This window comes from Mirounga angustirostris, unplaced genomic scaffold (assembly GCF_029215605.1).
Source record: "Mirounga angustirostris isolate CCGP_5_RB_7025 unplaced genomic scaffold, mMirAng1.0.hap1 SCAF_4, whole genome shotgun sequence".
Lineage (NCBI taxonomy): Eukaryota > Metazoa > Chordata > Mammalia > Carnivora > Phocidae > Mirounga > Mirounga angustirostris.
The window spans coordinates 92,517,687-92,528,988 of NW_026991712.1; positions in this window are offsets into that span (position 1 = coordinate 92,517,687).

Below are 11,302 nucleotides of genomic sequence, written 5' to 3' on the forward strand. Positions count from 1 at the left end.
CCAATCGGCTGATAAATTCTAAGACATATATTTTATTTTCTGAACTTCTATCTTTCAGGGTTTTTGCTTAATTGTTTTGGGGGTGGGGTGGGAAGAAGTAACTACTTCAAAATGTCAGATTTTTGCCCACGGGGCACCTGATTACTGGTGGGAACCATCGCAGCCTACTGTTTTCTGAAGTGTATTCTGAAATAAGTGTTTTTACATACTTGTTCACACTTGGTTCTCACACGGACCTTGGCAGTGGGTGTTCTTTTATAGAGTAGAAGACCAAAGTTCAGAGTAGTTAGGAACTTACTCCAATGCCGTGCCTCTAACCGCTAACTTCCAGAGAGCCTCTGCTTGAACTCTGGGGCCAGTTAGGGCCCATAGATTAATCTTGTTCCGGCTCAAAGTCACAAAGCTGACACCAAGCAGATCAGGGGCTGGAAGCTATTTTTTGAGATTCCCAATCCAGTTCTTGCCACTACAGTATTTTTTGGAAGCATAAATTATTCAGCGATCCATTCAGATATTTAACCTACACACAGCCAAGCATTTGGATATTTGTGGTATACAGACAAGTCTCAACAAATCCAAGGTAAAAAAAAAAAAAGGCAAGTCGAGTGGCGCCATTTTATAAATGATCACGAGGTGGCGGCATAGGAACATAAAAACCAAACACAAGGCCCTCCTCTTCTGCTGTTTCATTCTTTTTGTTTAAGGATATGTAACAGTAACTCAATTTCCTTTCATATTGTGCCTTTCAAAGATATGACCCTTCGACACAGGCACCTTCAGGATGATATTATGTTAAGGATAAATCTGGTTATCATTTGAAAAGCCGAGAGACTTTACAAATTCATTTGTTGCATATTTCTTATTAGGTTCCAAATTTCACTCGTCTTAAAAGTGTCCCCAAAATGGTTCAAAGCGCCCCCTCCTTCATCTACTTTGTGTGTGTGTGTTTGGTGAGTGTACAATTCAATACTTTTTCAGTAAACTTACAAAGTTGTGCAGCCATCACCATAATCCAGTTTTAGAACGTTTCGATCACCCCCAACACGTCCCTCAAACCTGTGCATAGTAATCCTCACTAACACTCCAGTACCAAGCAACCACTGATCTGCTGTCTGTCTTTATAAATCTGCCTTTTCTGGACATTTCACATAAATGGAGCATACAGCATGTAATCTATAGCGTCTGTCTTCCTCCATGAAGCACAATGCTTTTGAGGTTCCTCCATGTTGTAGCATGTATCCATATTTTATCCTTTTTATTGCGGGAGAGTATTCCATTGTATTCACTCATCAGCTGATAAACATTTGGGTTGTTTTCCTTTTGTGGTTATTAGGAATAACGTTGTTATGAACATTAACTAGTGTTTGTGTGGACATTTGTTTTCATTCCTCTCAGGTAGGTACGGAAGGGTGGAATTTCTGGTTGTGTGCTAAATTTAGGTTTCACTTTTTAAGGAATTGCCAAACTGTTTTCCAAAGTGGCTGAACCACTTTATTTTCTCCTGAGTAGGGTATAAATGTTGCAGCCTCGCGCATCCTCACCAACACTTGTTATTGTCTGCCTTTTTTTTATGATAGTCATTTTCCTATTTGTGAAGTGGTATCTCCTTTGGGTTTTAATTTGCATTTCCTAATGACTTTTGACGTTGAGCTCCTTTTCATGTGCTTATGAGCCATCATCTTCCTCTTTTTCAGTGGTTTTGAAAGGCTTTTTCCTTTAAAGTTTGTATGGAACTTAAACTAAAACTTAAGTAAAAATGACATCAATCATTATTAATCCAAGGAGATCAAAGAAAGAGTTAATAGTTTGTATAATGTTAAGTAACACAATTACGTATACTATGATCACAGTCATGTGAAAAATGCTTAACTACAACAAGCTATTAACTTTTTTTTTTTTTTTGAGAGAGAGAGAACCTCTGAGCGTGCACAGGATGGGGGGAGGGGCAGAAGGAGAGGGAGCAACAGAATCTTAAGCAGGATCCACGGCCAGCACAGGATTGCACGAAGGGCTCCACGCAGGGCTTGAAGGGGGATGAAGGTGGCGGGGGCGGGTAAGGGTGCTGGATCTCAGGACCCTAAAATCATGACCTGAGCCAAAACCAAGAATCGGATGCTTAACCCACTGAGCCACCCAGGTGCCCCACAACAAACTATTAACTTTGAAGACTATATATTGTACAGTTCCATTCCTATGTTTCTGAGAGGTTGGGTTGGGAGACGGGTACGATTTTTATTTTGTGCAACTCACATGTGTTACTCTTAGGATTGAAAAAAAAATCCAAATGTCTTTACATTAAAAGCAGATACATCGGAAAAAATAAGGAGGGAATGACCCAAGCAATAATCATGCTTAGTTAAGATGGTAGGATTATCGGGGCGCCTGGGTGGCTCAGTCGTTAAGCATCTGCCTTCGGCTCAGGTCATGATCTCAGGGTCCTGGGATCGAGCCCCGCACCAGGCTCCCTGCTCCACGGGAAGCCTGCTTCTCCCTCTCCCGTTCCCTCTCTCACTGCCTCTCTCTGTCAAATAAATAAATAAAATCTTAAAAAAAAAAAAAAAGATGGTAGGATTATCGGTGGCGCTTTTCTTTTTTCCCATTTTTCTGTACAGCCTTTAATGCTGTTAGCCTGTCAGTGGAAAAGCAGTTGGAGGACCCACATCTCCACACCTCTACCACAGCGCCTCTTAAAAACTCCTTCACTTCTCAGTCCCTCTGGTTAGTCCTGACCTTCCTATAATCCTTCCTTTCCTTTATTTTCTTTTTTCCTCCCATCCACTTTTTGGTATCTCGCTTCAAACCTTATAGCAAGATGATCTTTCCCCCGATTCCCTTAATTCTATACTAGTTATTTTGCTTAATTCCAACCTTTATCCTCAACCCAGATTCCAAATATCATTAGAAAGCAAGGACGCTTCTTACTCGTTCCCTAATACCCTTGCTGTTTCACAAGTTCTAGACACCCTAGTCTCAGGACCTCCGTGACTATGCCCTGGTGTCACCCTGAGTTGTGTTTCTTCATGAATAACAAATGGCACTAGGGTAGATTACAGGTTCTCAAGCGGAGAACGAAGAATCCCCTCTGAAGACTTTTGCCATGAAATTTTGAGCCTCCCCAGGTGCGGGGATCTTCAGGGCTGAGCAAACTCCGGCGGAGTTCTGGCTAGTTCCCCCTCCATTTCCTTGCTGAGTTAACCTAGGGGCTGGAGCAGAACAGCCTCTGTTTTCTGCTGCTATTCTTCTGTACTAGAATGGTCTTACAGAACTCACCAACCTTTTAAAAACATGAATCGGATTCCATTACCCTTTGCTTAAAATGCTTCAGTGGCTCTCCACTGAACTTAGAAAAAAGTTTAAATCCTCATCCTGGCTCACGGCGGGGGGGAGGGGGGGTTGTGACCTTGGCCCTGTCTGCTTCTCTCTCTCTCTCACCTTCTGCCATTCTCCTCCGCGCCCCCTGTGTTCCAGCCATCCTGACCAGCACTCCTCGCCTCACTGTGCCCGGCTTTGTCTTAGGTTAAGGCTGTTGTTCATGTTGTACTTTCTGCCTGGAATGATTTCCTAGTTCTTTCAAAGCCTTGGCCCCCCTAGGTCTTCAGGTCTCAGCTGAAGTATCACCTCAGTGAGAGTTTCCATGACTACTTAATCTAAGGAGATCCTTCCTTGCTCTTCTCTGCTTCAGCACCCTGTTTGCATTGTGCATAACATTTAGTTAGCTTGTTACTGTTTCCTGCTGTTGATGGTCTGTCTCTTCCTCATAGATTATATACGTAGGTGCCAAGAGGGCAGGGACTGGTTCCGTTGTGCTCACCACAGTCCGTAGAAATTCAATACATATCTGGTAAGTTACATAAACTAAACCATGGAGCGGAAGGGACCTAGAGGCACCCAGCATGCCCACCCAATCCCCTCCTACATCATCCCTAATGGATTCGGCATAGGAACTTTGGGTCACAGCAAATTCCTTATTAGAGTATCTAAAAATGGCAGTTAATTCTAATGTATATGGAGGAGGAAACTGTCTTTCCGTCTGAAGCTTCCACTTGTAATCTGGAGCTACGCATCATACACTTAACTCTTTTCAATGTCACTTTTAAATATCTGACTACGGCTCTCTCATCCTCCGCACGTCCTCAGAGAGTCTCCTCCGACTGCCGCAATCATTTCTCTCCCCTCCGGACCCCCTCTCCAGCACTTTTCAATGAATGTTTACTTCAGTTGAGGCATCGCAAATAGAATTCAATACGAAGACTCCTGTGGGATAATTATCTCCTTTATTTTGGATATGATCACGGTACACATGCAATATAAAGCGGCAAAAAAAATTTCTCTCTCCTTTCTAACAAATGTCATGCTGGTAATTCGTATCAAGTGTGCAATCAACCAGAACCACTGCTTGCATTTTTCACGCATGAACTTGCATCTCCTTTACCTGGAGCCTCTAATTGCCTGATCTTAACTCTGGGTTCTACCTTTCATCCTGTTAGTGTGGCTCCATCATTCTAACCTGTCCAGATCTCTTTGAATCTTGCTCCCGTCGGCTGACCTGTCAGTGCTATCTCCTGACTCCGTGTCAAGGAACACTTGACAAGCCCACTCCCCTGGACGCCCTCTGAGTCGCCAGGCCAAGTGCTGAACCAGGCAGAGCACTTCGGCACGACCTGCGGAGCTCTCCTCCCGGTAAACGCGGTGCCCGAAGCGTCAGGATTTGGGGGGTGGTCCTTCGGTCTGGCACCGAGCGCCACGTTGCTCCTTCCAGTGGGGGTGCCTTGCTGCAGCTCGCGCATGCTCCCTCCCTGTCCCTCGACTTCACCAGCCTGCAAAGCGGAGCTGAAGACGAAGTGAGGTTAACGTGGGCGATTTTTTTCTTGGTGCGCAGCGCAGGAAGCGGCCTGGAAGCTGCCGGGCGGTGTGGTTCTTGGGGATGTAGGCCCTTGCCTGGCGCCAGGCTAGTGATTCATTGAGCCACGCCATCTCCCGTCTGGTCGACTTGCCTGACAACATCTGTCACTTCTCACCTCTTATCTAATCTGCCACCTCCCTCCTGGTTCTCTCTCCAGCTTTCCATGCATTTGGATGAGGGCCAGCCGGTGCTAGGTGAGGGATTTGTTCCCGTCCAACAATGAGAAGACGGAGAGTTAATAACTCTTTTGATGAAGATCTGAGGCGGCCTTCCTGGGTAGCCCAGGGCATCCCCTTCAAAAGATGGAGCTCTCCCTAGCTCCTCACTTCTCCTTTAGAGCTTTCCCACTCTCCCTTTCCTGGACCGACTTCCACCTTACTCTAAGCAGAAGTCCTCCACACAGCAGACAGAGCTTCTCGTCCTCCCCAGTAGCCGGGAGACAGCGAGGCCTGGCCTCCGGGACGAGTGGCTTGCCGCCTCTCCTGGCATCTGGAAGTTTCTTCCTGTAAGCAGGCAGCCTCCTTCCTTCTCCCAGTCAGCGGGTTCCTGCAGACCCTGCTGGTGCCCGTGCTGGGGATGGGATCGACCCACCAGAGCCCCAGAGAAGAGCTTGGGTGGGGCCGGGGCTGTAAGGTTGTGCTTTCCGCGGTTTGTTGGCTTTTATTTCTGCTTTCTCACTCTTATGCTAATTGCCAGATTCTTCTCTCCCATTCTTCTTTGTCTCCCACTTTCCCCACTACCCCTCCCGCCAACCCTCAACACTTGTCCTTCAGTCCAGGGGAGACAAACACCGCATTAAAGAGGGGCTGTGGAAGAGGACTCACCTAGGTTCTGTGTTATGCCCGCCTGGAGCTCTGCATGCATGTTTAAGCAATCCCTTTCCATCCTCAGGCGTTTTTTTGGCATGACACAAGTCCTGCCCCGTTCTTAATTGCCTACGTCTGACAGGACAGCTGGAGCTTGGCTAAGTGGTAGGTGGGGAAATTCTGCCCACTTGAGCGGCTTTGCGGTTAAGCTGTATACCCTACCCAAGTGTGTGCATGTACAATAAAAAATACCAGATAACTTACTCCCTCTGAACCATGCTAACAGGCATGAAGACCACGGGTACAGGGCAAACCACAGTTCAACTCATTAATTACACTGTAAATTCTTCTGTGGACTAAATTGAGTCTTCCCAAATTCATGTGATGAAGCTCTGCTTCCCAGTGTGGTGGTATTTGGAGGTGGTGCCACTGGGAGATAATTAGGTGAAATCTTGTCCTGAGGATGAGGCCCTCATGACAGGATTAGTGCCCTTATAAGAGATATCAGAGAAACTCTCGCCCTCTGTGTGTGTGTTTTTCTGTTTCTCTTTCTCTGTCATATGAGGACATAGCAAGAAGTTGGCAGTCTACAAGCTGGGAAGAGAGCACTTGCCAGTTGGCTGGCATCTTGATCTAGGACTTTTAGTCTCCAGAGGTGTGAGAAACTAAAGTTCTGTTGTTTAAGCCACCAAGTCTATGGCATTTTGTTATGGCAGACTGTGCTGACTAAAACAAATTCCCAAGCTAATTATTTGCTACCTACCATAACATTTGTTTTCCAAATGTGCCATTTGCACTCAAATCTACATGCAAATTGAATTAGCTAATTAATACAGGTATAAAGTACCAGGATAGGAGTCTCTGGTGACTCCATTCCCCATTAATTCCCATATATTTATATATCTTCACTTGGAACTTCTGGATTAAACTACCCTGGCTCTTCATGTAACTATAAAGCACTCAGACAATTTTATCCAAATGTTCCTCTGTCCGCATTGCCTTGATATGCTGACTCTTTCCTGCAGCTTCATACTTATCCTTCTCTAAATTAGGCTCTTGGGCTGTGGACCCAAACAATGATCCTGTTTTGTAGCAAAGCCCATGCTTGCATTTCAGGTCCATACCCTGTTTCTGTCCACTATCATGTTAAGACTTAGAATGTCAAATGCAGGTATCTGGTTTCCTTCTTAGGGGTAGAAAAGATTAGAATGTCCAGCTTGTCAATGATGATAACGGTGATACCTAACATTCATGAATTCTAAGTCCTGTACGTGTATATCTCATTTAACCCTTCCAACAGAGTCCATGAAGTAATGGGCATCACCTCCTTGGATGCACAAGGGAAGTGGGGCAAAGGGAGATTAACTGGCAAAGATGACACAGCCAGTGATGGATGTCAGGATTTGCCTGCAGGCAGTCTAAATCCGGAGCTCACCTTCCTGACTATTAAGAAACCAGATGTATTCATTGGACGTACTATCTAAAAGGAGCAAAGAGTCAAAGTGGAAAACCCTAAGAGGGAGTAGTTTAGCAGCCTCAATTTTATCTCGCTGCCTCTTACTTCCCACAAGGGCCCATGTGCTGATGATTTCTTTTGTGTGAAAGGATATCACAGTCCCCATTTAGCCTGCTGTTGCCAGGTGGGAAGTCTCTTGGTTTACTGGGTTTGAATGACCCATCATTCATACTACACTGAATACCTTCCCTGGATCACGAAAAGTTTCAAGTGAGCAATTTGGACCTGAAACTTAGACTTTAGAATTTGGTATGTGTTTGTTAGGACCTGGCATTAAACACAGCCAGCAACCCTTCTTCAGTATCGAAGCTAAGGCCAGCCACTTCAGATTCTTGTACCACTGCTCCAGCTTTGCTTTAATAGTGATGGTTTTTATGCAGCATCCCCATTTGCCAGTTCTAGGACTGGAAGGCCCACATAGAGTAATAAAGGCCATTCTGACGTCAGCGCCATCTTATTGGGCTGGTTCCATCTTGGGTTTGGGAACAGAAGATCTTCAAAGAATTTTCTGCCGCCAGCAGGGTGGTACAAATAGCTGCCATCAGACCAGTAAACAATACAAAGATTCCCTAAAGACAGACTCAAGAACTTGTAGCATTTGCCTTCAGTCATGGGAGCCCATAACGAAAACATGCATTGGGTTAAATGGACATCTGTGGGAACCAGGGCAGAGTGCAAAAGGATCCCCTGTTTTCTAGTCTAAATTCATTTCCCCTTTTTAGAGCAAACTGGCACTTAGGATGTGACAAAGCAAGCACCTATCTTTATTTTTTCTGTCCCAATGGTCCTCCTGTTCTACCTTGTGTGTACAGATCTTTGCTCAAAATGAGATGGTAGAGTCTTTACAACTAGAGGAAGCATACTGTGTGATAGGGAGACTGTTGCTTTTGGAGTTAATGCACCTGAGTTTAAATACTAGCTCTGCCACTCATACTTAAGGCATGATACTTAACTGCTTTTTCCTGGTTTATGGTTTAATCTCAGCTTCACAAGTTCGTCATGAAGATCCAGTCCTCGTGACTCATGATGGCTGCTCAGTATAGTGAACATCAACTCCTTTCTCGTTTCCTCTTAGAGAGAGTGGATGATGTCCATTGTTTCTGCATCCCTAGCTCCTAGTGTATGTCTTGGCATATGCAGAATATCAGAAAATGTTTGTGGAATAAATAAATCTTATGTCCCTCTATATTAAAATCCCTCACTCTGCATTGGTCATCTAGTTGGTCCTCAAATACTTTTTTTTTTTAAAGATTTTATTTATTGGGGTGCCTGGGTGGCTCAGTCGTTAAGCGTCTGCCTTTGGCTCAGGTCATGATCCCGGGGTCCTGGGATCGAGCCCCGCATCGGGCTTCCTGCTCCGCGGGAAGCCTGCTTCTCCCTCTCCCACTCCCCCTGCTTGTCTTCCCTCTCTCGCTGTGTCTCTCTCTGTCAAATAAATAAATAAAAATCTTTAAAAAAAAAAAAGATTTTATTTATTTGTCGGAGAGAGAGAGAGGGAGCAGGGGAAGCAGCAGGCAGAGAGAGAAGCAGAGTCCCTGCTGAGCAAGGAGCCCGACTCAATACTCGATCCCAGGACCCTGGGATCATGACCTGAGCCGAAGGCAGACACTTCACCGACTGAGCCACCCAGGTGTCCCACTTTTTGAAAGAGAGATGTTGTTTTAAAAAACATAGGTTTAAGTTATTTATACACAGTAAGTTATTTAAGTTATATATCATTATATATGTAAGTTGTATGTTATTTACATAAATTGCTCAATCTTAAGAAAATAGCTTAGTAAATTTTTACATAGGTATACACCCATGAAACCACTACCTAGATCAAGATAAAAAACATTTCAGTTGTCCCAGAAGGTTCTTCATGCTACTTCCTAGTCAATACTCCCTCTGCCAGGGGAAATGATTATTCTGACTTCTGTCACCATAGATTCATTTTGCTGGTTCTTGGACTTCAAATAAATGGAATCATATAGTGCATACCCTTTCGTGCCTGGCTTCTTTCACTAAAAAAATTGCTCTGATATTCATCCATGGTGTCATGTATGTCAGTAGTTTGTTCATTTTTATTACTGTGTAGTATTCCACGGTATAAATAAGTTCTGTATCCATTCACCTATTGGTGGACAGTGGGGTTGTTTCCAGGTTTTAGCAATGATGGATAAAGCTGTAAGTATTCTTATATATGTCTTTTGGTGGATATAAGTATTCATTTCTCTTGGGAAATGCAAGGAGCAGAATTGCTAGGTCACAGGGCAGGTATATGTTTGACTTTATCAAAAACTACCAAACTATTTTACAAAATAGTTGAACAGATTTACACTGCCACCAGCAACATATTAAGTTCTGGTAACTCTAAATTTTTACCTGTGTTGGATATTTGATATTGTCTTTTACATTTTAATTATCTTGAGGATAGGGGTATCTCATTGGTGTCTTAATCTGCAGTTTGCTGATGAATGATGATGTTGAGCATCTTTCCAGATGCTGTGGCCATGGAGGTGCACTACTCAAATCTCCCTTTAAGAGAACCTTCTGCAGGAAACATAACTGACTGACAGCTTCCAGCAGCTAGATCTTCATATCTGTCACCACGCTCACGCTGATGCCACATTTTCCCAGGGCTGCTTCCAGTCAAAGACTAAGCATGGCAGGGATACTAGCGCTAGGCCATTTCTGCCCAGGGGGGCACTCCTCCAACAGCCAACCTTTGCTCAAGAGACTCCCATCAGCTTGGTCCAGATGATCTCAAAATTACACTGAGCCTAAAGTTCTTCCTCCATAATCCTTCTTCCTTCCCTGTTTCCTTTTATAGATGTCAAACCTGCACCCCAGCCCAGAGCTCTCCTTACCTTCTCCTGCCCCATCCCCTTTTCCTTCGTAGGCATTTTCCTCAGTAGACCCCTTGCACGTCTCATCCCATCTTGGCATATGCTTCCTGAAGCCTGAACTATATATGATTACTGACTGTTCCAATAATTCTCTTTTGTAAAACCCCTGTTCAAGTCTTTTGCCTATTTTTAAATTGAGTTTCAGGCTCCTCCCCTTTTTGAAAAAAATGGATTTACAGGAGTTCTGTATATATTCTGGATGCAAGTCTTTGTTAGATATGTTTTGTGACTATCTACCCCCCATCCATGGCTCGTGTAATCATTTTATTAATGATGTGTTTGATGAACAAATGTTTTATTTTAGTGATGTCCAATTAATTTTTTTCTTTTGTAGTATAAAATGTGAGGTAGATGTCAAGGTTCATTTTTTTCATATAATTACCCAATTGTATCAGCACCATTTATTAGAAGAAGAATGATTTCCCCACTGCAATGGTACCTATAATGGAAATTAGGTAAATGTACATATGTAGGTGTATTTCTGGACTCTATTCTCTTCCATTGGTTTCCTTGTTTATACTTGTACCTATAACACACTGGGTTTTTTTTTAAAAATACCATCATATTTTATTTATTTATTTTTAAAGTAATCTCCCAACATGGGGCTCATACTCACCACCTTGAGATCAGGAGTCACATGCTCCACTGACTGAGCCAGCCAGGTGCCCCTATAACACACTATTTTAATTATTATGGCTTCATAGATGGTCCTGGAACTTGAGAGTGTAATTCCTCAACTTTTTCTTTTTAAATATTTTCTGACCTAGATTATTTATATTTTTATTAGATTATTTATATTTTTATTAGAATGAGCTAGCCAATTTCTAAAATTACCTGGGATTTTTTTTTTATTATGTTATGTTAATCACCATACATTACATCATTAGTTTTTGATGTAGGGTTCCATGATTCATTGTTTGCATATAACACCCAGTGCTCCATGTAGAACGTGCCCTCTTTAATACCCATCACCAGGCTAACCCATCCTCCCCCCCCGCCCCAGAACCCTCAGTTTGCTTTTCAGAGTCCATAGTCTCTCATGGTTCGTCTCCCCCTCTGATTTCCCCCCCTTCATTCTTCCCCTCCTGCTATCTTCTTCTTTTTTTTTTTAACATATAATGTATTATTTGCTTCAGAGGTACAGATCTATGATTCAACAGTCTTGCACACTTCACAGCGCTCACCATAG